Source organism: Artibeus jamaicensis, unplaced genomic scaffold (assembly GCF_021234435.1).
Source record: "Artibeus jamaicensis isolate MK-2021 breed Jamaican fruit bat unplaced genomic scaffold, CSHL_Jam_final contig_387, whole genome shotgun sequence".
In the NCBI taxonomy this organism is placed as follows: Eukaryota; Metazoa; Chordata; class Mammalia; order Chiroptera; family Phyllostomidae; genus Artibeus; species Artibeus jamaicensis.
Window position 1 is genome coordinate 14496491 of NW_026521812.1, and position 24273 is coordinate 14520763.

The 24273-nt window shown below is 37.1% G+C and overlaps 1 long non-coding RNA gene across 1 annotated transcript; it reads right to left on the bottom strand.

Moving 5' to 3' along the window:
- Positions 1-1380: 1380 nt before the first annotated feature.
- On the bottom strand, positions 1381-16674 carry LOC128627343 (uncharacterized). Its single transcript, XR_008391514.1, has 3 exons — positions 16485-16674; positions 6055-6145; positions 1381-1438 (listed from the first exon to the last, which is right to left on the bottom strand). It is a non-coding gene; the product is annotated as an uncharacterized LOC128627343 (long non-coding RNA).
- Positions 16675-24273: the final 7599 nt, after the last annotated feature.

Below are 24273 nucleotides of genomic sequence, written 5' to 3' on the forward strand. Positions count from 1 at the left end.
GTGACTCCCTCTCCTGGGCCTGACTGTATGCAGGAAGAACCAGACTGCACAACAAGGCCAGCTTTTATCAGCACCTGGCCCTGGGGATGGTCAGCTGAAGTCTCCTTTAGTTGTTAAACTAATGAGTGATACAGCCTCAGGCTGAAATCAGCAGCCTGGCTTAAGCTTCACAGGTTAGGGCAGAGTAATTCCTGTGAGTGGCACTATTGCTTTCCCTCAGGCTGATGCCATTCAGAAAGGAGTTCTCTTCCTGAGAAAGATGGCTTCTATAGTATGGGGAATGACTCAGCACAAGAAACCTGGTGGCTGTTCCTTCAGTACTCTCCCCAGAGCCACCAACCCCAGAATTTCCTCAAGCATCCTAGTGCACCCTCCCCTCCCCTGCCAGAGCCCCACATAAGTGGCTGTGAATGAAGTTTCATGTGATGGCTCTTTAAGAGGCTCTCTGAGTCTCCAGCCATCTCTTTCTGGCAGACAAAAACCTTGCTCCTTTTCACAGCCGAATACTATCTTGGTTCCTTTATGACTCTGGTGTTCTGGGATAAGGAGACCAGCTTGGAGTTTAGACCCCACACTTCTCAGGGGGGATGCCCCGGCCAATGAAATATCTCCCTGGAAGTTCAGCTGCTGCCATGGGAGCCCAGCCAGTCCTCCCATGGCTCCTTTGTACTCCCTACCAGTTTCATTGTTGTGAAGTTGTTTCTTCAGTCTGTCCATAGATATAAGGCTTCTCTCCAGCTAGTATTCAGCTGGTGATTCAGGATGATTTCTTTACAATTTAGTTGTAATTCCAGATTGGTCCTGGGAGGTTTGCGTAGCTTCCACTTATTCCTTTGCCATTTTGGATCCTCTGAAATGTTTAAAATACCATCATTAAAAATATATGGTTGGGTTTATTTTGCAAGGGAGAAAATGAAGAAGAGATTGACTATTTTGAAGGAAAGTCTAGGAAAAATTCCTCTTCTCACATACCTCAGTTTAAATTGCTTGGGTGTTCTACACCTGACACGAGTTGTTTCTGAGAAATACTTTGCAACATAGATACACAGAGTCACTGCCTGTTCAATGTCAGGCATAGAAGCCAAAGTTCAGCTTTCACAAGACAAGTTTTCCTTGGGTACTATTGACATAAACAGGCTTTTTAAAAAAATTCTCACCCAATTTTTTTTTTATTTTAGAGAGAGTATAAGGGAGAGACAGAGAAATATCATTGTGAGAGAGAAACATCAATCAGACACCCTGACTAAGGATTGAATCCACAAGCTAGGCATGTGCCCTGACCAGGAATCAAATCCACAGCCTTGTGGTGTATGGGATGGTGCTCCAACCAACTGAGCCACCAGCCAGGGCAAACAGACATCTTAAATTTTGAATTATGCTGCAGTCTTCATCTGAGGCACCACATGAAAAACATGGAGGGCCTCAGTGTATCTATGACCTGAAACACAATAAACAATAAAATTTGGTATTTTAATATTTCCGATAAAAGTAAAAACAATTTTTTATAAGTCAAGCATTTGCTCCAGCCTGTAAGACCAGCCTCTATGGATCCCAATAAAAGTATCAGACATTACAACATACTTCAATTTTAGTAGTATCTAACAGTGGTTTTAAAATATTCCTACATGCAATAAAAACAGCAAGAAAAAAGTTGTATGCTAAATGACTCCTCCCCTTCTGCCATATAAACCCATTGTGATAGGTAATTTTATGCGTCAACTTGATTGGGCCAAGAGATGCCCTTATATAGCTGGTTATACATTATTTCTGGATATGTCTGCAGGGGTATTTCCACAAGAGGCTAGCATTTGTACTGGTGGACTAAGTAAAACATATGGCCCTCTCCAATATGAATGGGAATCGTTCAATCCCTTGAGGACCTGAACAGAACAAAAAGGCAAGGAAGGTTGAATTTGATCTCTGCCTGATTGCTGAGTTGGGACATTCACTTTGTCCTGCTCCTGGTGTTCCTTATTTATTGACTGCCCATTAAGTAAAAGATACTAGAATAGCCCCTGTGGGATATAAAATAAGAAAGATAACAATTTTTTTCTCTTACAAGATTTACCGATATTTTACCAATTCCAAAAGGTAATCTATCTTCAAAACATGAGATTTTGCCATCAAGGCTGATACTTAAAAAAAACAGTGCTGCTGGCTTTATATAAAACTCTCTAACATTATTTCAATCAATAATGAAACAAGTAATACTAATTCAACAGAGGCAATAGTATCTATTTGAATGCCCAAACTACGTACATTACTTACTTCAAATTAAATAAATGTTAATTTTAAATATGTCATGTCACATTGTGTTTTTCATTCATTTTGAACTCATTTTCCTATTTCCTGCAATTCCTACTCTTCAGATCAAATTCATGGTAAATAGGCATTTCTGGTCTGTCTTTAGTTTATAGAATAAATGTGATCAATATTTCCTACTTCAAAATTCAACAGAACCTTTGGGATATATCCATTAATGTTGTAGAAAGTAAATGAACCCTGAAGCCAGAGAGCCCTGGTTCTTATCCTAACCCTGATGTCATTAACTCTCACAAGTGACCACTGGCCAGTTATCTTATTTCTCTGAGCAATCACCCTTTTCAGTTGCACATAAAAGGTCTGTCCAGAAAAAGTCCAGCTATTTTTAATATAAAGAGAACAGTTTTCATGACATCAGTGTAACCTGGCAGCCAAGGAGAGTTAACTAGAATGTGTATGCACGAACAATGATGACTTCACTGTTCTAGTCTGTGGAGGCAGTCGATGCTGTTGAGTGAGTATGTGGACTGTGTGGCTGCCACATTTTAAATGACTGAGCGAGGAGAGCGACAGATCTACATAAAATTTTGCATTAAGCTTGAACATTCCTCCACAGAAACTATCTGGGTGATTTGGAAGGCCTCAGCTATGGGCACCAGGTGATTGGCAGCTTCATCAAGACAAGGTGCCCACTCAAACATCACATCTCATGCAGAGTTTTTTGGTGAACCATCAAATCATACAGATGACTCAGGTCCCCTACAGCCCAGATTTGGTACTCTGTGACTTCTGGCTTTTCCCAAAACTAACGCCATTTTTGAAAGGGAAGATATTTCAGACTGTCGATGAGATTCAGGAAAATACGACGGGAAGGCTGATGGCGACTGAGAGAACTGGGTGAGGTCCCAAGGTACCTACTTTGAAGGAGACCAAGGTGTCATTGTTCTATGAACAATGTTTCTTGTATCTGGTATCTTCTTCAATAAATGTCTCTATTTTTCACATCACATGGCTGGATACATTCTCAACAAAACTTGTATATGCAATGGAATATTACTTAGCCATTAAGAAAATGAAGTTTTATTATTTATGACAGCATGAATGGACCTAGAAGGTATTATTTTAAGTGAAGTAAGTCAATCAGAAAAAGACAAATACCATATAATTTCACTTATGTTTGAAATCTGAAGAACAATATAAATGAACAAATGAAATAGAACAGACTTGTAGATGCAGAGAAAAGACTGATGATTATTATCAGAGGAGATGGAGTTTGGGGGACTGGGTAAAAGGATGAAAAGATTAAAAAGTACAAATTGGTAGTCACAAAATAGTCATGGAGCTAGGGCTATAGGAAATATACTCAATAATATTGTAATAACTATACATGGTGCCAGGTGGAAATATCAGAGTGTACACTTTGTAAAGTATATACACCATGCTGTACACTTGAAACTAATACAAAACGATAAAATTTAAAACTTAGAAATAAAGAGATGATTGCTAGATCTCCGAATTTAGGTTTAAAAAAAAAGGTAATAATTCTTAGGCCACGGACCTCATTTTCCTCCAATAACAAGAGAAAGGATTTTTACCTTCATAGTTTGTTTTACCATCACCTAGCTATTCTTCTGAAAGCAAAAAACAGACTAAATATGGATAAGAAAAATTATCAGTTAACTGGGTCCTACTTAGTCCAGGTTTTATTAATTTTAAACCATTTCATTACAGACTGTTACTGGTATAATTGCTTTACACCCTATTCCATATGGTGCCTTCTGTTCTCTAAGCTGAGCTGTCCCCAACGTAAAGAATTCTTTGAATTCAACCTGAGAGATATACTCCTTTCTTAGAACTAAGATGTCATTTTAGCGTCCTTTTTTTTCCCAAGCTACTGTCTTTTTCTATATTTTTATTTTTTAAAAATCCAGTTGGAGTTTTTAAATGTCCTCATCTCAGACAGTTTTTTTTAAAGTGAGTGAAAGAAAATATTTTCCCTTGGAAAACTCACTTATAATGATGCCAACAGCCTTTCATTTCACTGGTTGCCTGGCTAACTAGTATATTAGAAATAAGCAAAGATGGGAAAATAACAAGAAACTAGTTTCTGCTGAGGGGAAGAAATTCTGCAGTTATGAAGTAGTAAGGAAAAGCACAATGAAAAATAATCTTAGCATCACAGAAGAAAGCAATTCTCAGCAGTAAAGCAGTAACAAAGAACTGAAAATGTTAGGAAACACTCAAAATAGGCAGCTATAACACAGAAGGCTTACATTGTTTTAAGTTGCAAGGTGACTTGAATGATAGAGGGACTGTCTTAAAGCTGGGGATTAGTTCTCAGAGGTGTTTTATTTGCTTTCCCTTTTTTTTTTGTTTTATCTGAGTGATTATCTCATCTGTTTTGGCCTCTACCTTTATGTCACAGCAACAGGCAAAGATAACGTATTCATTAATTAAGACTCCGTTTGTATTTCTACTCTGGAGAACCATCATTTATTAGCTTAAGATGGGAACTTAGGACTTGAAATATTTAGATAGCAGTCTCTCTAGGTTTTTTTAATGAAGCAAATATTTTTCAAATTTCAGCTAAAGAGGAAGAAAATATTTAATTAATTTAAAAAATGGAATAAGCAGCACATCTGTTTGACTTTTTTTTTACTTTTTAAATTTTTTTATTGTTGTTCAAGTACACTTGTCTTCATTTTCACCCCACCTTGTCCCCATCTCCCACCCTCAAACCTACCCACTTTGGCTTTGTCCATGTGTCCTTTGTACATGTTCCTTGATGGACCTTCCACTGTTTTCCCCCATTACCCCTCTCCCCCTTCCCCTCTGGTTGCTGTCAGTTTGTTCTTTATGTCAGTGTTTCTGGTTATATTTTGCATGCTTGCTTGTTTTGTTGATTATGTTCCACTTATAGGTGAGATCATATGGTATTTGTCTTTCACCGCCTGGATTATTTCATGTAACACAATGCTCTCCAGTTCTACCCATGCTGTTGTGAAGGGTACAAGTTCCTTGTTTCTTTCTGCTGCATAGTATTCCATTGTGTAAATATACTGTACTTTTTTTATCCACTCATTTACTGGTGGGCATTAGATTGCTTCCAGAACTTGACTATTGTAAATTGTGCTGCTATGAACATTGGGGTGCATAGGTTCTTTTGAATTGGTGTTTCAGGATTCTTATGAGATTTACATTCCACATCAGTTCTATACAAAACAGAGAATAATACTGTTGATATGGTTTTCTAAGAACTTAACAGTAGTGTAGGCAACATGAATGCTCCCTATATGCATAAAAAGACAATAACAATGACATAACAGTGACAGAGATTTTCAGTTAAATAGTACCTGTATTTAAGATGTCAAAAATGCTCTTTGATGCCGCATTAATCAAATATACTTTAATAACATCATACAGGCTGAATAGTTGTCAAGGACCACCTTTCTTTTACAGATGAGAAAATGGAACAGACATGGTTCTATGAGAAAGCCAAGATCAAATGTCAGTAAGCAAACAGTCTCAAAACCAGAGCCTTTCAAGTATCAATGAACAGACCCAGCTCAGACTGTCAATTACCTGAGTATTTAGTGAGAAAATCACCAGAGAGATTCAAGGCTCAAGGTTTGTGGTCTCTGACTTTAGTCCTATTTGTTTTTTGGTCATGTGACCTTTTGTTGTCCAAAGCAAAATTAGAATATTTGTCTTATAAAAACATCTGAAAGTCCCAATTAAATTTTGATTATTTGCAAGAGGAAATAAATCCCAATGTGTGTGACTCAGTTATACCTCCTAATAGTTTTACGATGATGCCTTTCTCCACTGGTAGCACATAGTCACATGTTTTAGGCTGACGCAAGGAAGGCATTTTGAAGTAAGCCTGTGGGAAAAATTGCATACCTCCTGAAAAGCAATCCACATGCATCAACACTTTCCTCTTCTGCAGATCCCGTACTCTAAAATCCCATTCAAAGGAGTCATTTGTGCTTTGACATTAGCAAGAAGATAGGTTCAAACCTTTATACATGAAGAAAATAGCTATGAGGATTTTCCTGTATAGTATTGCAGCTATTACAGATTTTCAATTAACCTTTGTGCCTACTTGGCAAGCAGCGTAATGGTCAGACTTCAGTGCCACAGACTATGTCACAGGGCACAAGATACAGCTAAAGATTTAGCTAAGATTTCAAGACAGTTCCTTCAAAGAAAAGTATAAAAGTCATCATAATTGCTTACATGTATGAAAATTATTGATTGAAAAATGAAAAATTTTCTGCTTCTGACAAATACATATTATACTCTCTGAAATATTAAAAATCATTAATTTATCCAAGCATAACAGCATCTTTAAATTATATTTTAATCCAAATGTAAGTAGAAAATTGGGTTTAGGTATTATACAAATTACATGTAGAGGACATAATCTTTTTCCTTTCAGAGCACAAAGGTACGCTAACTGTTACATGCATTAAAAGCCACACACCTGTACAATAAACAAATAAATGACCCTGGGAAAGATATGAAACATTATTTTCATTCTTTTCAAAGCCATTTATCTGTGTTCTGAATATATTTATCACTAAATCAGTGGATGAGAAAAAGAGAAATATCTTTGTCCTTCTGTAAAGTGTTAGCTCTTAAATTTACTATTCTCCAATGTCAAAAAAGATCAAAACGAAACACAAAGGAAACTCAGAGGACTGCAAGGTAGGCAATGCCATTGCTCTTTACTAGTTTTGCCTTATCAGTTAGCCAGGAAAGGACATTCTGTTCTCTGGAAGTCATCTTCTCTTGAGTCTCAGAATCCACTTTGATTACTTTAAAGCATCTGATGCATTCACTTGAGTCATTGGGCCCAAAAGCTCTTTTATTCAGATAAAGTGCTCCTCTGTAATATACTAGAAAACGGCATGCCTTCTAATTCTCATTTATTTCCTAAATAACTCATTTTATTTAAAGGAATGCTCAAGTCAGATACTAAATCAATAGATTGTGTAATAATCTCTTAACAGGGGCTATTTATATAAAGAACTCAAGCATTCCTAAGCAGGAAGCTACTACAGGAGAAAAAGAATGAGAAACATTATGTGTCTTAACTAACTCAAGTTCATTTCAGAAGCAGAAAAATTTATCAAGAGCTTCATGACAAGAAACAGTTCAAGAGCTGCAAAATTTTCTGGCAATGGTGGAATGAGACAGTTCCAAAGTGTAAAAGACTGGGGTATTCACCAGAACCTGAATACAAGAGGCCCTCTGCTAATCCACAGAAAATTATACCATTGACTCATGAAGAAGGCATGCAAGAGATCAAAAAATGAATCTGCCAAGAGCAGATGCTGAACCAGATTTGAGTATTAGAAGACACCCTCAGCCCACAAAACCCTGTATCTGCGTGGGAAACCAAAGGTGTGTGTCAGGGAGTGGAGGGGAAGGAGGGTCCTGTCAATATTTTACCATGATTTTCTTCCTCCTTCCAATCTAAAGAATGCCCTCCTTTTGCGTAAAGTAGATTTCACCAGAACATAAAGGTGTTAGAGTGCGGAGTTGTTGGGTAGGTGTATACTTAGAGGGACTCCTGCTTTTCCTCTTCCCTCACTGATTCCTCCTCCTCAATCCTCTCTACGGTATTTTTTCTTCTAAACACCTCAAAACTTTAAATGCCATGGCATTTTAATCTTGGTCCTCTTTTCTCCTCTATCTTTATTCAGTACCTTGGTGATCTTATTCAGCCCAGTATGAATATGTCAATGACTCCCAAACTGATATTTCTAATCTTGACTTCACGACCTACCTACTGAACCATCCCCTTTGGATACCTAATAGCCGTCTCCTATTTAACTTGCCTAACATTAAAGCACTGACTTTCACAGTCCCCACCTGCTCCCATCCCCAAATGTTCACTTTAGCTGCAGCTTCCCTTATCTCAGATAATAATAATTCCTCCCTATTGCTCACATCAAAAGCCTAGGAGTTTTTTTTTTTATTTTTACCATTTTAATATTTGTTTTTAGGAGTACAGCTCAGTGATGAGACGATTATGTAATTTATGAAGTGGTCCTCCGGACAATCCCACCTGGCACCATATGTAAGTCATTCAATTATTATTGTCTGTGTTCCCTATGCCATTAATTTTCAAAACTCTCCATTTGATGGCTCACAAACACTAATTATTAAATCCTGTGGCACACCAAACAATATATTTTATTTTTTGCTGATATGACCAAAAATAAGTATAATTTTTATTCATTCACCTTGGATAGCTTTTTTTGTGTTGGCTATTGTCTTTTTTTTTTATCCAATAATCTGAGGGAAAAGAAGTCAGTGCCCCTGACTAAATATTCAAGTATTGTATGTTTAAAAAATTCTTGAGGCATACTGGTTGAAAATCACTGCCTTATGCTGTACTTTATTTCTCCATAACCACGTTGTAATTTCTTAATTCCTTCACCAATCTGGGTGGGGGATTATCCTTAACTTGCTTCTCTGTCTCTCTCTCTCTCTCTCTCTCTCTCATTAAACACTCATCTAGTCTTCCTATAAACTCTGTCGTGTCCTCCTTCAAGATATTTAATACTCGGCCCTTTTCCTCCATTTGCATTGCTTTCACACTATTCAAGCCCCTGACATTTTTTCAAAGCTTATCTCGCAGGTCTTTGTTCAACCCTAGGAGACACAATGCCTTTTCACAAAGACCAAACAGAACCTAATTTCCTTGTGGTTTCATAAATTTTCCTCTTACCTTTGTCTAGTTTGGGAAAATGTATCTAGTCTCTGAGTTGGGAGAAACATATTCTTATTAATAAAATGCACATTCTTCCAAATCTGTTGTTTAGCCAAGTCCTACATATTTACTGTTGATACTCAACAGCCTAGATTTTTTTAAATCCCAAATTCCTTTTCTCTGCTTTGGGCTACAACTCTGTCCTGAGGCAATGGATGCTGCACAAATTTTACCTCCAATGGAGGAAGAACAAGTTAGAAGACCATTGCTGAGAATGAACAAACATATAATAAGTGCTTCTCCCCATATATACAGGCAAATTGAAGGGCCAGATGCTTTATTTAGATGTTCATTAATAAAGATGTGATGTATATATAATCGAATGTTAAAGAAGAATAAAATCTTGCTTTCTGTGGCAACAAGATGAACCTAGAGGGTAGTATGCTAAGTGAAATAAGTTAAATCTCACTTATGATCATATCATCTCACTTACATGTGGAGCCTTAAAAAATAAAATAAATGAATATACAAAACAGAAACAGACCCATAGGTATGGAGAACAAGCTGACTGGGAGGGAAGTAAGGGATGGGAATTATAAAATAGAACTTGAAAAGTCTCATATTTGTATTTTTAAAATGTAAATACCAGCACTGTTTATGTAATTCTGTAACAGTGTCATAAGCCCCAGCAAAAAGTGCAGTGGCTGATAGAAACCCACCCTCATTTTCATTGTGACAAGATCTTGGCTGAAAAGAAATTGTCACCCCACACCAGCAAAAGCATGCCTCATGTAAAATGGCAGGCAAGGGAAAATCTTTGCAAAGGTATGTGGCTTCTGCTCCTGCTCTATACAGTAACCTCACTAACGTTCTTTTCTGTGGCTTGGCTAATTTATCAGGTTCACCAGTATACTCTCCTTGCCCATTCAAAACCTTACCTGTAAAGCTACAATATAAAAATATTTTTTCTGGTGATATTTGATATGTGACCTGTAGGACAAAACTGAAAAGGTGTATTATGGTTCTCTGTAAGATAGATAGATAGATAGATGATAGATAGATAGATACATACATACATACATACATACACGCATACACACAGTGTTGGTTATTGGGTCTCCTGCCAGCTGCAGAGGTTTGCCTGGACTCAACAGTGCAGTGCAGCAGGCCGATTGGGTAGCAGGGGTTACCGAGACTCTGAGCCATCTGGAGTGAAAACTGCCACTGCCTCTCCCCACCCTAGACCCTGAATTCCAGGATTCTGACCCATGCCCTGCAACTAACCTAGATTTTTGCTTTGTTGTTGCTGACTATGCACTATGACTCCTGGTTAACCTGGAAATAGCAAATCTAGAACAAGTGACTGCATCTATACTCCTGCCAAAATCAGCATCAAAATATGTCTTGAGGACAAGATCACTGCAAAAAATCACTTTCTTTATGCAATTTTATATATGTTATATCAGTATCCATTTTAAATATATTATATATTATTAAAAATGCATGCTATATTCTGAAGGCAATAGAAAAAGCATGTAAAATATTTCAACTATTTTATATAGTTTCTGTCCTGAAATGATCATGTTTTGAACATATTGGGTAAATTAAACATAATATAAAAGTTAGTTTCACCTGTTTCTTTTTTACTGTGACTATTGGACAATTTAAAATTACATATCTACTGTATTTTTAGGAGTATAAAATGCACCGGACCATAAGACGCACCTAGGTTTTAGAGAAGAAAAATAGAACAAAATTTTGAAGTAAAAAAAATGTGGTAAAATACTTAATAACCTGTGACCCTGTTCCGCCACCACCCCGCCTCCACCTTGAGCTAGGTAAGCTACATTCAGACTATAAGATGCACCCCCTTTTCCTCCCAAATTTGGTGGGAGGGGGAAGCACATCTTATAGTCTGAAAAGTACAGTAGCTTGAAATGTGTTGGACAGTGCTGGTTTAGACTAAGTGCTCATTAAGTTGCCTTAGTATACTTGAAGTGTTATCTCATTTTTTTATGAGAGTTTATCCCCAAGCCTTATTAAGTTACTCTTTTAACCTGAGTATCCTACTGCAAAAAATCTAATGCCTGTGTGCTTTTTCCTTTACAGAAACCTGTCTCTCTTCCTGATAGAAACATAGTCTCAGTTACACAAAGCAGACAGGAAGAAATACTTGGGCTCCTCACTCTTCTCCAGCATTTGCATCCAATAACGCATTCCTAGCATTACTTTGCAGCTTCCATCATCGCTGAAACTCTTTATGTTAAAAATCTTCCTGAATGAAATAAAGAGAGCAGATGAATGAATAAAACAGATTAGGATGTTATTTCCCTTCTTCTTTTGTTAGCTGCAAAATGTACCATATGGACATAACACAATGAGCCTTGCAGAATTTTGAATCTATGATAATTTTTTAAAGAATGACATAAACTATTCATGATGAATGAACTTTGAGCATTGAGTGATGAATGAGTTTTTAAATAACTATCCTTTCAGAAGTTGTATCAAGTATCTAGTAGAATAAGTATCTAAGTTGCATTTAAGTGGCTCATACTTCAGGTTTTTGAACAAATCTAATGCCTCTATGAAAGTGAAGTAAAATCTACACATTCCAGTGTTTGCATATGAACAGATTTCAGAGATTTTGAAATTAAGATTTCATTTTACTTTTTTACGATTTTATTTATTTATTTTTAGTGGGGGGAAAGGAGGGTAAAGAGAGGGAGTGAGACATCACTGTGAAAGAGAAACGCTGATAGGTTGCTTCTTGTACACACCTTGACGGGGATGGAACCCGCAACTCAGGAATGTGCCCTGACTGGGAACCAGCAACATTTCACTTTGTGGGATGATGTCCAACCAACTGACCCACACCGGTCATGGCTCAAATTAATATTTTAATCTATTCTTTCAAAGTATCTTTTTAAAATTTATTTAACTGTTCAAGTACAGTTTTCTGTCTTTCAAGGTATCTTGACTGAGAAAACTAAATGAATTTTACTATGGTCCTTAAAAATACTGTATTTCTAACTTTGAGTAAATACTATCATTGCCTAAGAATACTGCAGGAATAATACTATTTTAACCTTGAAGAAGAAACTACTTGGCCAAATATATATTAAATCAAAGCTTTTTGGGAACCTTACTTTTACCAACCAAATGAAAAATGAATGAAAAAGCAACTTCCCTGATTCTTTAATTATTAAAAAATAATCCTAGAAGTCAGAAATTCACAGATAGAAAATTTACATACTAGAATTAATAGGTTTTGAATGGACAAATAGAAATAAAAATAAAATAATAGAAGCTAAAATGCAAGATAATTAGGAAAATCTTGACCTATCAAAATAACAATGCAAAAATATGTTTCAAAATAGGCAGTATAATTACTATATGGTTTTAATTCTGCTTCTGGTGACACTACAGGCTTAGTATCTGGGAAAACTTTTTGCTGAAAATAAGTAATAATCTAGATACAACAAATATTTGTAAGTATTCTTTAAAGAAACAATAAGATTATAAGAATAAAAGAAATTAACAATTGAAAAAAATCTAATTGAAGACTAGACACCAAAGAAGTAAACACAATTCTCAAGCCATCTTTCACCCTGAGATCATTGCCTAACCAGGTAAATTTAGGCTTCAATTTTTATAAACTCTTGAGATATTAAAAGCTCTCACTGCAAAAATATATAAACAGTTAACCAAAAACCACCCTCTGCACCCTCCAACTCTAGAGGCTTAAAAAGAAATCTGCATATCTTAAAGTTAGTGCCTAACAGAGGGGAAAGATCACTGAAAATTTGGAAGCAAAAGCCAAGCCTTGCCCGTGTTCATAGGAGAAATGTACACTGCTTCAGTTTGTAAAAGTTTAAGTTAACGATGATAATTAGATATTCTGGAATAGAATCTCCCCTAGTTGCCAGAAGCAAATGAAAATCATCCCAAAAGAAAATCATTTCAAAGAATATAGTCAGCTCACAAACAGAAACTAAAAGCAGAAGGAAAATAGGCACTATGGTCAAGAAACAGCAGGGGAAACAAAACAGAATTTGAAAGGATTTCAGATGAGGAGGACATTTTCAGACCCAGTCTATGAAATAATTATGTCTAATGTGTTTAAAGAAATGTTTTAAAGCCAGAACATATGTGTTAGATGGATGAAGCATATTTAAACAAACCAAATATAATTTCTAGAGACAAAAGTTCAAAACACAGTGAACAGATTTAACAACACATAAATGAGAAGATTATTTGTGAACTCAAAAATAGATACAAAGTTATCCATCATAAGTAGCATAAAAAGACAAAGAGATACAAAATTAAAAAGAAGGCTAAGAGACATAAATTAAAGTAGAAAAGCATTACAAACATCTATTTGAAAATGAAAAATATGGAGACACAGGTAGATGAGGTAATTTTTAAAATAATAGTAGTTCAAAATTATCCAGAACCATAACAACACTCAAATTAACAGATTCGAAAAGCCCAACAAAACTGTACCTAGGCACATTATACTAAACGTGCTGAAGACTGAAGCAAGGAGGTGATATTAAAAAGTATCCAGACAGAAAAAAATCAATAGCCTTCGAAGGAGCAGGAGGTTAGACTGGCAGCTGGCTTCTTGTCAGCAACTATGGAAGACTTAAAATTAGACTGATGCGTTTAGTATGTTGAGAGAAAATTATAGAATTATGTATCTAGCAAATGCATCTCTCAGGAACAGAAAAAATAGGACATTTTCACAAAAACAGAATCCAAAAGCCTGCCTAGCTGTTCTTCACTAAAAAAAATTCATAGCATACATTTCAAGAGCAAGACAAATGACTGCAGAAGGATGGACTGAGCTCCAAGAAAAAAATGAAGAAAATGGGACTGGATTAGCAAAGCTAAATAAATATTAACTACTCAAAATTATATAAAGGATGTGTCATAGAATAAATAAGATAATTAAAATATGCAACAAAAAATAGCTACAAGAAAGATGACTAAGGCTAAGTGTCTAAAGCCTTTTATGCTATGAGAACAAAAACGATACTAAATTTAGATTTTGATTACTGAAACATGCATATTGTTAATATGAAAATAACAGTAGAAATGGAGTATATGGTTTTTAAATTGGTAGATTAAAAAACAAAGGAAAAAGTAATCTAACAAAAACAAACAGAAAAGAAATACATAAAGGAGGTAACTAACAGAAAGCTCAAAATAATATAGTACAGTGTATATAATTGTATCAGGAATTATATTAAATGTAAAAGGACTAAGCGCTTTATTTAGAAGGCACATATTTTTATAAACGAAAGCTAAGTGTTGTTTTAGAAGGTCACTCCAGAGAGTCCACTTCCAGGAATATGGAGGAGACACGTTTTCCTACCCCTTCCGCTACGCACAACTACAAAGTTTGGACGTTATATACAAAGTAAACATAAGATGACCCAGAAGGTGGAGAGAAACAGACAGAAGGGCAGAGAAGCTGGAGGCCAAAAAAGGACACATGGGTGAGCCCCAGGTTTTCTTTTTACTTTATGAATCTCAGATTGTTGCTGAAGAAACCACTGACCTAAATACACCAACAGGGGCAAACAAAAAAGCCCCAACAAAAACATGCTCCCTCTACCCAAAAGACCAAAAACAAAAGTTTAGCAAATAGAAAACTTTTAGGCAATGATTGATTGTGGGCAAACACTACAGAAAATAACTGGGGCCTGACTATGACAGCAACAAAAGCCAAAAGGAGAGCCAGACTCCGGGTCTACCCAGGTTGTACGGGGGTGCTTTAGTCCCCCCACCCTGCAGAGGTGGTGTCGGAGACCAAACCCTGGGCTGGGGCTTTGTCTCTGCTGAGCGGCCAGGAGCCCCCACCCTGCAATGTCAATAGAGACCGAGTGGAAGGCTGGAGTTTTCACCCCCGCTTTCCAGTAACAAGGTTCCTGGGTGGTATCTGAGAGTCAAGATTTTCACCACTGCTAATGGACTTAAGACCTGACAAGCTGACAAGGGAGCAGTAGTGAGGCCCCCTCGTCCCATGCAGCCAGGGAGGTATTGGTGCACATCTAAAGGGGAGCCACAGCTTCCCCCTACCCAACATGAATTAGCAAGGCGGTCCCACCCTCTGCCACAAAGGTGTCTGAAAAGACCTGTTAAAACAGAAGGTTTAAATAATGTACAGAATCTCATAGAATAGTATTTGTACTCATTTCAATGAAAAATCATTCACCGTGCCAAAAATCAGGAAGATTTTAAACTGAATAAAAGATTCATCTGAAACAGTGATTTTCAACTTTTTTCATCTCATAGCACACCTAAGCTAATTACTAAAATTCTGTGGCACAGCAAAAAACATCTATTTTTGCCAATTTGACAAAAAATGGGGATAATTTTGATTCATTCACATCAGATGACCATCATTGTGTTGGCTGTTGTCGTTTTTTTTATTTGACAATCTAAGGGAAAAGAGGTCAGTGCCCCTGACTAAATATTCAAGTGTTGCATGTTTTAAAAGTTCCTGTAGCACAGCAGTTAGAAATTGCTGATCTAAAACACAGGAATACAGAAAGTTTGGATGTCAAAAGACAAGGAGAAAAAAAGATACATCAAGCAAGAACTAACCAAAAGACAGTTGCTTGGCTATATAAACTACAAGCACAAAATAACTTTTAAGACAAAAAGCTTTACTGAGAAAATGCATCATTTTATCTAAAAGTCTCGCATAATTCGGAAGTCAAAATTGTGACCTGCCTAATAATACAACCTCAACCTTACAAACAAACATACAAACATAGCCAGAACTGCCAGGAGAAATGGAAAAGAAGTGTGGGGGGGTGTCTCTCTATCACAACATCCTAGCCTACTCTAACTGAAATTTCTACGCAATGGATTTAACTCACCAAAGAGCACACTTCTATTTTGGAGAACTTGAGCAATCAAATATTGAAGAAGCTTTTTCCCAAAAAAGAAATATGGTGTATTACCACGTCAGTCACATGTACATCCTTTACCCCTCTGGGCATCCAAGGAGACGTTCTGAGACTTCGAATTGACTGCGGTACTTCTCCCGTGGAAATGGAGGTGGGGGGTAGGGAAGGGAGAGAAACAGCATGGGAACGAACTATGCCAGATACTCAACTGCACATTTCACTGCTTCAGAGTGTAGGGCTTCAGTGAAACTCAACAAATGCACTTTGACATTTCCACAAATATGAATATCTGTTAAGATCATGGCATTTCCTACAGAAAGCAGGACAGTAATGATTTCAGAATGCTCCCATTAGAATATGCCATGAGTCAGTGACTCAGAAACAAACATATCTTCAACACCAGAAGTTAATCTAAAGTGCAATCCCTTATTACTGTTCTTGGCATTGTGCTTTCCTACGGTTGCTTAGACTCTCCTGTGAGTACTTGTAAAAATATCCCCGGGGGAATCATAGCTTATCTTCCCCTGGGAAGGGTCCAATGGCAATGTTAAGAGGAACAAAGAAGAGCTTCTCCTTACCAACCACCAGTCACCAAGGAAAGTACAGGAGTGAGCCAAAGGTCTCATCATCAGTTCTTAAACAGTCTCAAAAGCAAAAGCTAAAAGGAACAGTCCTTCAACTAGCCAGTACTGTATGAACAGAGGCAGTATCTCCTGGGAGGGCATCAAAAAATTCCACAGACTTCCCTCTCTGTTCCTGCTGCTGTCCTTGTGAATGTAGCTTTCGTCTGCCACTAGGAGTGGACAGAACTGAATGCTACCGCTCTCAAATGTACCACCAACAGGGGGCACTCAAGGAAAAGCCTGGAACTTAAATAAGATTACTGAAGCTACATTTCTTTCTCAAGGGCAGTCTTCCACAGCTAACCTTTTCCTGATCACCAAGACAAGGAAACTTATCAAACGCCAGATTAGTGAAGAAAAAAGGATTCTGAAAGCCAGCAAAGTTGAAACCAAGCCTGGCAGACAACATTTCTCTCTCCCAGCATCATTACCTGGAAACCACAGGAGAAACAGCTGTTTTGTGAAAGGATTTTATCTTAAGTCTGAAAGTATTGATCACTGAGACTGTACATAGTTCTCTTTACTGGAAGACCTTTTATTCCAGTGTGTAATCTAAAAGACCAAAAACCTTGCTGCTGGAAGCTTTTCCATTGAACCACATGCAAAACACCTCTACATTCTGGTTTTCATCTCCTCAGCAGAGCTAATTATCCCATCAGCCTGTGCAGGAGTGGGAGGTTATTGTTCATGAACCCATGAAGGGGCATAACATAACGGTGCAAATGAGAGAAGCTTGAAGCCTGTTTCACCAGCTAAAGCTTATCCTGGAAAATACTCATTCTCAGAGGAAAGGGGGGAAATATACTGTAGCCTTTATATAGAAAGCCGAGAAGAATATTAGCACCGTATTTAGGCAAGAAATAGCTATTCAACTCAGTGCCTCCCTCCATCACTCCAATGCCACATTTTAAGGATGTTTTGTTGTTATGAAACAGGATAAGAGTTTTCTACCTGTCTGACCTAGAGAGGTATGCTAGTCCTCAGTTCTATAGCTTCTGCCTAGGATGTGCTGACTGAAGGCTGTGAAAAGTGCTGAAAGATGTTGGCTGTCCAGCATGTAGCCCAACTCACATTTCCTGCTCCTGCATGCTCTCAAACAGTATTCCTTAGCATTTACTTTAGGCAGCAGAGCGGGGAAAGCAGGGGAGCCAACTAGAAGCGAAAGGCCAGGAGGAGAGTGGAAGAAAATTAATTTGAGTTTCAGGGTAACCCTTGGGTATTCCAAGAATTCTCCCTGTTTTTCAAAAACAGGAAGCGATTTATTTGATTTTAGGCCACCTGCTTCCAGGGGTAGGCCTTACCTATTCTACTTCATGCGTTCTGGAGAATATTCAATGAAAGTCTCAAGATGTGAGTACATGAAGGAAGAGTATTCATCTTTTTAAGACTAAGTGTACTTAGCAGAGTTTTGTTTATCTGGGCCAATTAAGAAACAGCCAGAAACCAGGAGCCCACTTGTAATACCTCAGCTGTTGCAGGAGAAAGGAGAAAATCATATAAGACGCAGGAGAGTTACAGCAATAATGGCTTCTTAAAATGCTTTCCAGGCCCACCTGAGATAAGTGCCTCTCTGAGGTCTTTCCTGCATTCCCAGATAATTTTTCCACTGCAATGTTATCATAGTTCTTAAAGCCCAATAATACCAGTATGTATTTAGAGCCCCATTCCCTTCCATAGGCAGTACACTTATAAGAGCAGGACCTTGACTCATTTCTGACTATACACCCGGCATTTAGCACAGGTTCTGGCACTCAGTAAGTGTCTGAGGAATGAGTTAGGGATATTTCCTCATGGATCCTCAACTTAAAGGAAATAAAGCATCTATTCTTGCTCACATGTCACTTGATAGGACTGATGAACAGTGATACATATGCTAATTATATGTGTAAACATAGCTTATAACCTTGGGGGGGTCTTAGTGATAACCAGCAGTTCTATCATTTTTCCTGCTCCCTGGCCATCTCTGTTTAAAGCTTTAATGCCTCTAAAATAAGTTCCAAAATCTGAGCACAACAGATGCTGTCAGAGTACTCTACTCAATATAGGCCATCAGGTACAAAAGCTTTTCTTCTTTAACTCCTTACCTTCTTATTTAGACTAATCCTTTTTACTTGTTCTTCTTAGAGGAATGTCATATATCCCTTCCCAATGTGAATCACCCTTTCAACACTCTCCAGGATTTTTTCCCATCGATTAGCCACCTCATTCTCTTTTTTAAACTGTATTTTATTGATTATGTTATTACAGTTATCTCAATTTTCCCCCTTTGCTCCCCTCCACCAGGTACCCCTCTTTCCCTCAGTAATCCCCCACCCCACTTAATTCATGTCCATGGGTCGTACATGTAAGTTCTTTGGGTTCCCCATTTAATATACTATTCTTAATATCACCCTGTCTTTTCTGTACCTACCATTTATGCTTCAATCCCTGCACCTTCTCCCCTGTTCTCCCCTTTGCCCCTCATAGCTGGACACCCTCCACGTAATCTCCACACCTATGATTCTGTTCCTGTTCTGATTGTTTGCTTAGTTTGGGTTTATTTGTTTGTTTGTTCATTTTTGTTTTGGATTCAGTTGTTGATAGTTGTGAATTTGTTGTCCTTTTAATGTTAATAGTTCTGATCTTCTTTTTCTTAAATAAGTCCCTTAACATTTCATGTAATAATGGTTTGGTGAGGCTGAACTCCTTTAGCTTTGCCTTGTCTAGGAAGCACTTTATCTGCCCTTCTATTCTAAGTGATAGCTTTGCTGGATACAATAATCTAGGTTGTAGGTCTTTGATGTTCACCACTTTAAATACTTCTTGCCAGTCCCTACTAGCCTGCCAAGTTTCTTTTGAGAAATCAGCTGACAGTCTTATGGGAACTCCTTTTTTCATACTGCTTTTAAGATTCTTTCTTTATCTTTAAACTTCAATATTTTAATTATAATGTGTCTTGGTGTGATCCTCTTTGGGTCTAAATTGTTTGGGATTCTTTGTGCTTCTTGGACTTATATGTCTATTTCCTTTGCTGAATTAGGGAAGTTCTCTTTCATTATTTTTTCAAATAAGTTTTTGATTTCTTGCTCTTCTTCTCCTTCTGGCATCCCTGTTATTTGGATGTTGGCATATTTGGAGAAATTGCAGAGTCTTTTTATTCTATCATTTTTTTGTTTAATTCTCTTTTCTTCTTTCTGTTCTGGTTGACTGTTTATTTCTTCCTTATATTCCAAATTGCTGATTTGAATCCCAATTCATCCTGTCCACTATTGGTTCCCTATAGATTTTTCTTTATTTCACTTAGTGTAACCTTCATTTCTCCCTTTATGTTGTTGCTGTACTCAGTAAGGTCTTTGAGCATCCTGATCACCAGTGTTTTAAACTCTGCATCTGTTATTTCTATTTTGTTTAGTTCTTTCTCTGGGGTTTTGTTCTGTTCTTTCATTTGGGTCATATTTCTTTGTCTCCTCAATTTGGCAGTCTCCCTGTGTTTGTTTCTATGTATTAGGTAGAGCTGCTTTGACTCCTTGTAAAAGGCACCTGTAAATTGTATGGGGTGGAGCCTTAGATAATCACCAGGGTGGGGCAACTTGCTTCAAGGCTTTGTGTCTCTGTGTGGAAGGAGTACTTAGAGAGGAGACTGTGGCACTGCCTCACTTCTGGGGGTTTTCCCAGCACTAGCCTAATTTCCAGTCACTTCACCCACATCCTGTAAATGACTAGAGCCCTTCCAGCTGTTGCCCTGGGGTTGAATCCCATACTGGTTGTGTTTTCATATGTGCAGACCCTTTAAGCAGAGTTTCCTGAAAATCCATCAGTTTCTTCCACCTTTCCAACCCCTACTGGTTTCTATAGCCAGAAGTTATGAGGATTTATCTCTTGGCCCTAGAACCCTGGCATGTGTTGTCTGGCCTGGGGCTGGGATCGCTCACTCCCCAGGTATCCCTCTGGATTTTTATACACCACACATGAATGCCGAACCTCCTGCACCCATTCCACCGCTGCCTCTTCCTCTCCTGCCACACCGCAACTCCTCACCTCTCCACATCTCTGTCCCTTCCACCCATCCAGATGAATGTGGCTTCTTTAAATTCTTGGTTGTTAGACTTCCATACAATTTGATTTTCTGACAGTTCTGGGTGTTATTTATTTTGAGATTTAGTTGTAATTCTTTTTAGGGTTGCCTAAGGAGGTGAAGCATATCTACCTATACCTCCATCTTGACTAGAAGTCCAGCTCACCATCTTATTCTTATACCTCCATTTTCTGTCTCCACTGACAGCTATCAAGATAACAGATTTTTCTATATATATCATCAGTTTCAAGCTCTATAGACAAGCTTTTTAACCTGTTTTCTCAGCTGCAAAATGGGACCAACAATCATGTATCACAAGAGTTTGGATAAATAAAATGGTGTACATAAAGCACTCAGTCCAGTCCTTGGTACATATGCTCACCTAATAAATACATATCCCTTTTCTTTCTTTCTTCCCCATCCAGAGTAAAACAACTTCTGAGGACTCTCAGTGGTTTTGATTACATTCTTTCTTTCCCCCATTCTTCCTTACCCTGAATTCTGGCCAGTAGCTCCTCTCCTCTCATCTGCATACCAGCCCACTATAATCTGGCATCTCCTCCATCCCTCCACTGAAACATCTTTCATAAATGAAACCAAGACTCCTAAATGCTTTGAGTTTCACAGATTTAAATACTTTCTGAAAAAGCCAAAGAATGAATCACATAATAAAAGAGGATAAATGCATAAATAGATGGCATTCTCCCTAGTTAATCTTATCTACTTTCATGTCTTTAACTTTTACCCATATCTCATGATTTCCAAAAATATCTCCTGAACTCTCTTCTAAAATCAACCATTTATATTTCCAAGAGCTTTCTAATACCCTCTACTTGGATATACTTTGAGATTACAACAAAGTCTTAGGCAAAAATTCACCCAACTGTCCAAGTTGGAAAATCCAGCACAGCCATAGGAAGCCTCCTTTCTTCTCACATCTCAGAACGAATCCGTCATTATGCCTAGTCAATTCTCTCTTCAAGATATCTCTCAATATTAATCAAACTGGAAAGCAGAAAGTTTTCTAAATGTTAACAATATATTCTAAGACTTAACTCAGAATGCTAGTTTAGGTTACCTAGGAGATTCTGGTATATTTACTTGAGAAATTGATACATAAAGAAGAAAAAATAGCAAATGAAAGATTTCTGAATATGATTAGCTCCTTTGCATTAAAAAAAGAATGAAAGGAAATCGTGTGTATGTGTTTCCACAAATATGAAACAATATTGTAAAGAGTTAATATCTTAAAATTATAATAAATTCAAATTAACAAGAAAAACACCAAAAACCAATGCATAAATGGGCAAGGAATTTGAATAAATTATTTTAAAAGATGAAATGCAAATGTCTAAATAAGATGGGAAAAAACATTCCAATTCACTATTAATGAAAAAATTATAATTTAAAACAGCAATAATGGAATCATTTTTTTCTATCAAATTACTAAGATTTTTTAATGAAAACACCCAATGATCTTAGATGAAATGAGCTCCCTCATTTACTGCTTCTAGAAGTAAAATCATCTGAGAAAGCAATAAATAGAAATATGTATTGAGTCTTATAATTGCTTGTGTCCTTTTTACCCAGTAACTGCTCTTCTGTGAAAATATCCCAAGGAGATAATCAGAAGTGTACACACATTTCTGTAAGCAAAAGGGTATTATTCCAGCATGTTTTTAATAATAACCAAGAAATGGAAACAATATGAATTGATTAAACATGTTATGGTATATCTACTGATGAAACATTATATATTATAAAAGAGCAAATGGAATGAGAAAGTAAATACAATATTTTCTTTAAAAGTAAATTCAAAACTTTTATATAATATAAAGTCAATTGAAAAAATTCATAGAAAATGAAAAATATGCTAAAATATTAAGAGTGATTGAATTATGATTGATTAGTACAGGGAAGGAGATCTTTATCCTTCCTTTGTAATACTTTGAAATTTTCTAAGGGAAAAGAACATAAATTGTTTTTATGTACAAAATAATCCAAATAAAAACAAATATAATGATCAGTGCTAAATAGAATATGAAAAGTCAGGCACCCTTATTTATCCCCAGTAAAAAACTCTAAAAAGACTTTAAAGAAATGTACCTAAAGTTTAACAGCAATTACTTTAGGTAGTTGGTATTAAGTTTTTCTTTTCCGAATTCTCCATACTATTCTACATATATTAGTTTCTGAAGGCTGCTGTAAAAGAGTACTAAAAACTGGGTGGCTGGAACAACGGAAACTTGTCTCACAGTTCTGGAGGCTGGAAGTCCTGGATCAAGGTGCATGCAGGGCCATGTGCTCTCTGAGTTCTAAGGGAGAATCCTTCCTTGCCTCTCTAGCCTGCAGCGTTAATTCTTAGAGTTCCCTGACTTGTGAATGCTTCACTCCACTCACATGTCCATCTTCTCCCTGTGTGTCTTCACATTGTCTTTCTTTGTGTTTGTCTATCTCTGTGTCCAAATTCCCCTTTTTTATAAGGACACCTGTCATATTAGATTAGGGCCCACCCTAGGGACCTTATTTCAATTTAATTACTATGTAAAGACCCTATTTCCAAATAAGTTCACATTCAGAGGTACTGAAGTTACTACTTTAACATATCTTTTGAAAAGACAAAATTCAGCCCATAATACTATACTTAACCAAGTTTGTCCAATAGGTATATATGTTGATAATCAGGAGAAAGTGTAACAAAAGTTAAGCAGCACCATCCCCAGATGGCTTTCAAGTCATCCCCTGTTTTCCACTCCTATCTGTTCTCCACTGCCCTGCATCCCGGCATCCCAGCATCTTTCTCAGGACTACTGTACTCTTATCCTTACTGGTCTCTTCTGCCTTTACTTTTTCTTCTTTCCATCCATCTTCCTCATGCCAGATTTTTCTGATGTTTTAATTCTCATGCTTAATAACTTTGAGATTTGTAAGGTTTGCAAGGTTAAACCCCAACTCTTTGAAAGTAAGTTTAAAATCTAACGCTATCCTCCTTGTTTAACCTTCTCTCTCACACTTCTTCTCCATAACTCTCTGTTTTCCCCAAACCCAAGCAGCCTATAAACAAAACTTGCTGCACTGCATACAGTTTTGTATATGTGCCACTCTTATATTTTTGTTCTCTGGTCCTCGTGCCTTTGACCTCACTAATTAATTTATTTAAAAAATACGTGTTAGGTAACCACCTCACGCTGGGCCTTGTAGTAGGAATTTATCATTTAAAAACAAATCATCCGCCCTGGCTGGTGTAGCTCAGTGGATTGAGCACGGGCCTGCGAACCAGACAATCTCGGTTCGATTCCCAGTCAGGGCACACGCCTGGGTTGCAGGCCAGTTCCCTGCAGGCCAGTTCCCAGCAGGGGACCCAGGAAGGGCAACCATACATTGATGTTTCTCTCCCTCTCTCCTTCCCTTCCCCTCTAAAGATAAATAAATAAAATCTTAAAAAAAAAATCCTATTGCATAATTAATAAAAATATTTTTAAAAAATTAAAAACATAAAAATAAAAAATAAACAATGATTAAAAAATAAAAAATAAAAAATCATTGCCAAAAATAAATAAAATAAATAAAAACAAATCATCCCACACAAATTTCAGAAATTCAATTTAACAGATCACATGAGAAATATATGAATATTAAGTTCTAAAATATGCTCTAAGTGCTATTATAAAATCTTGAACAATGAAGGGG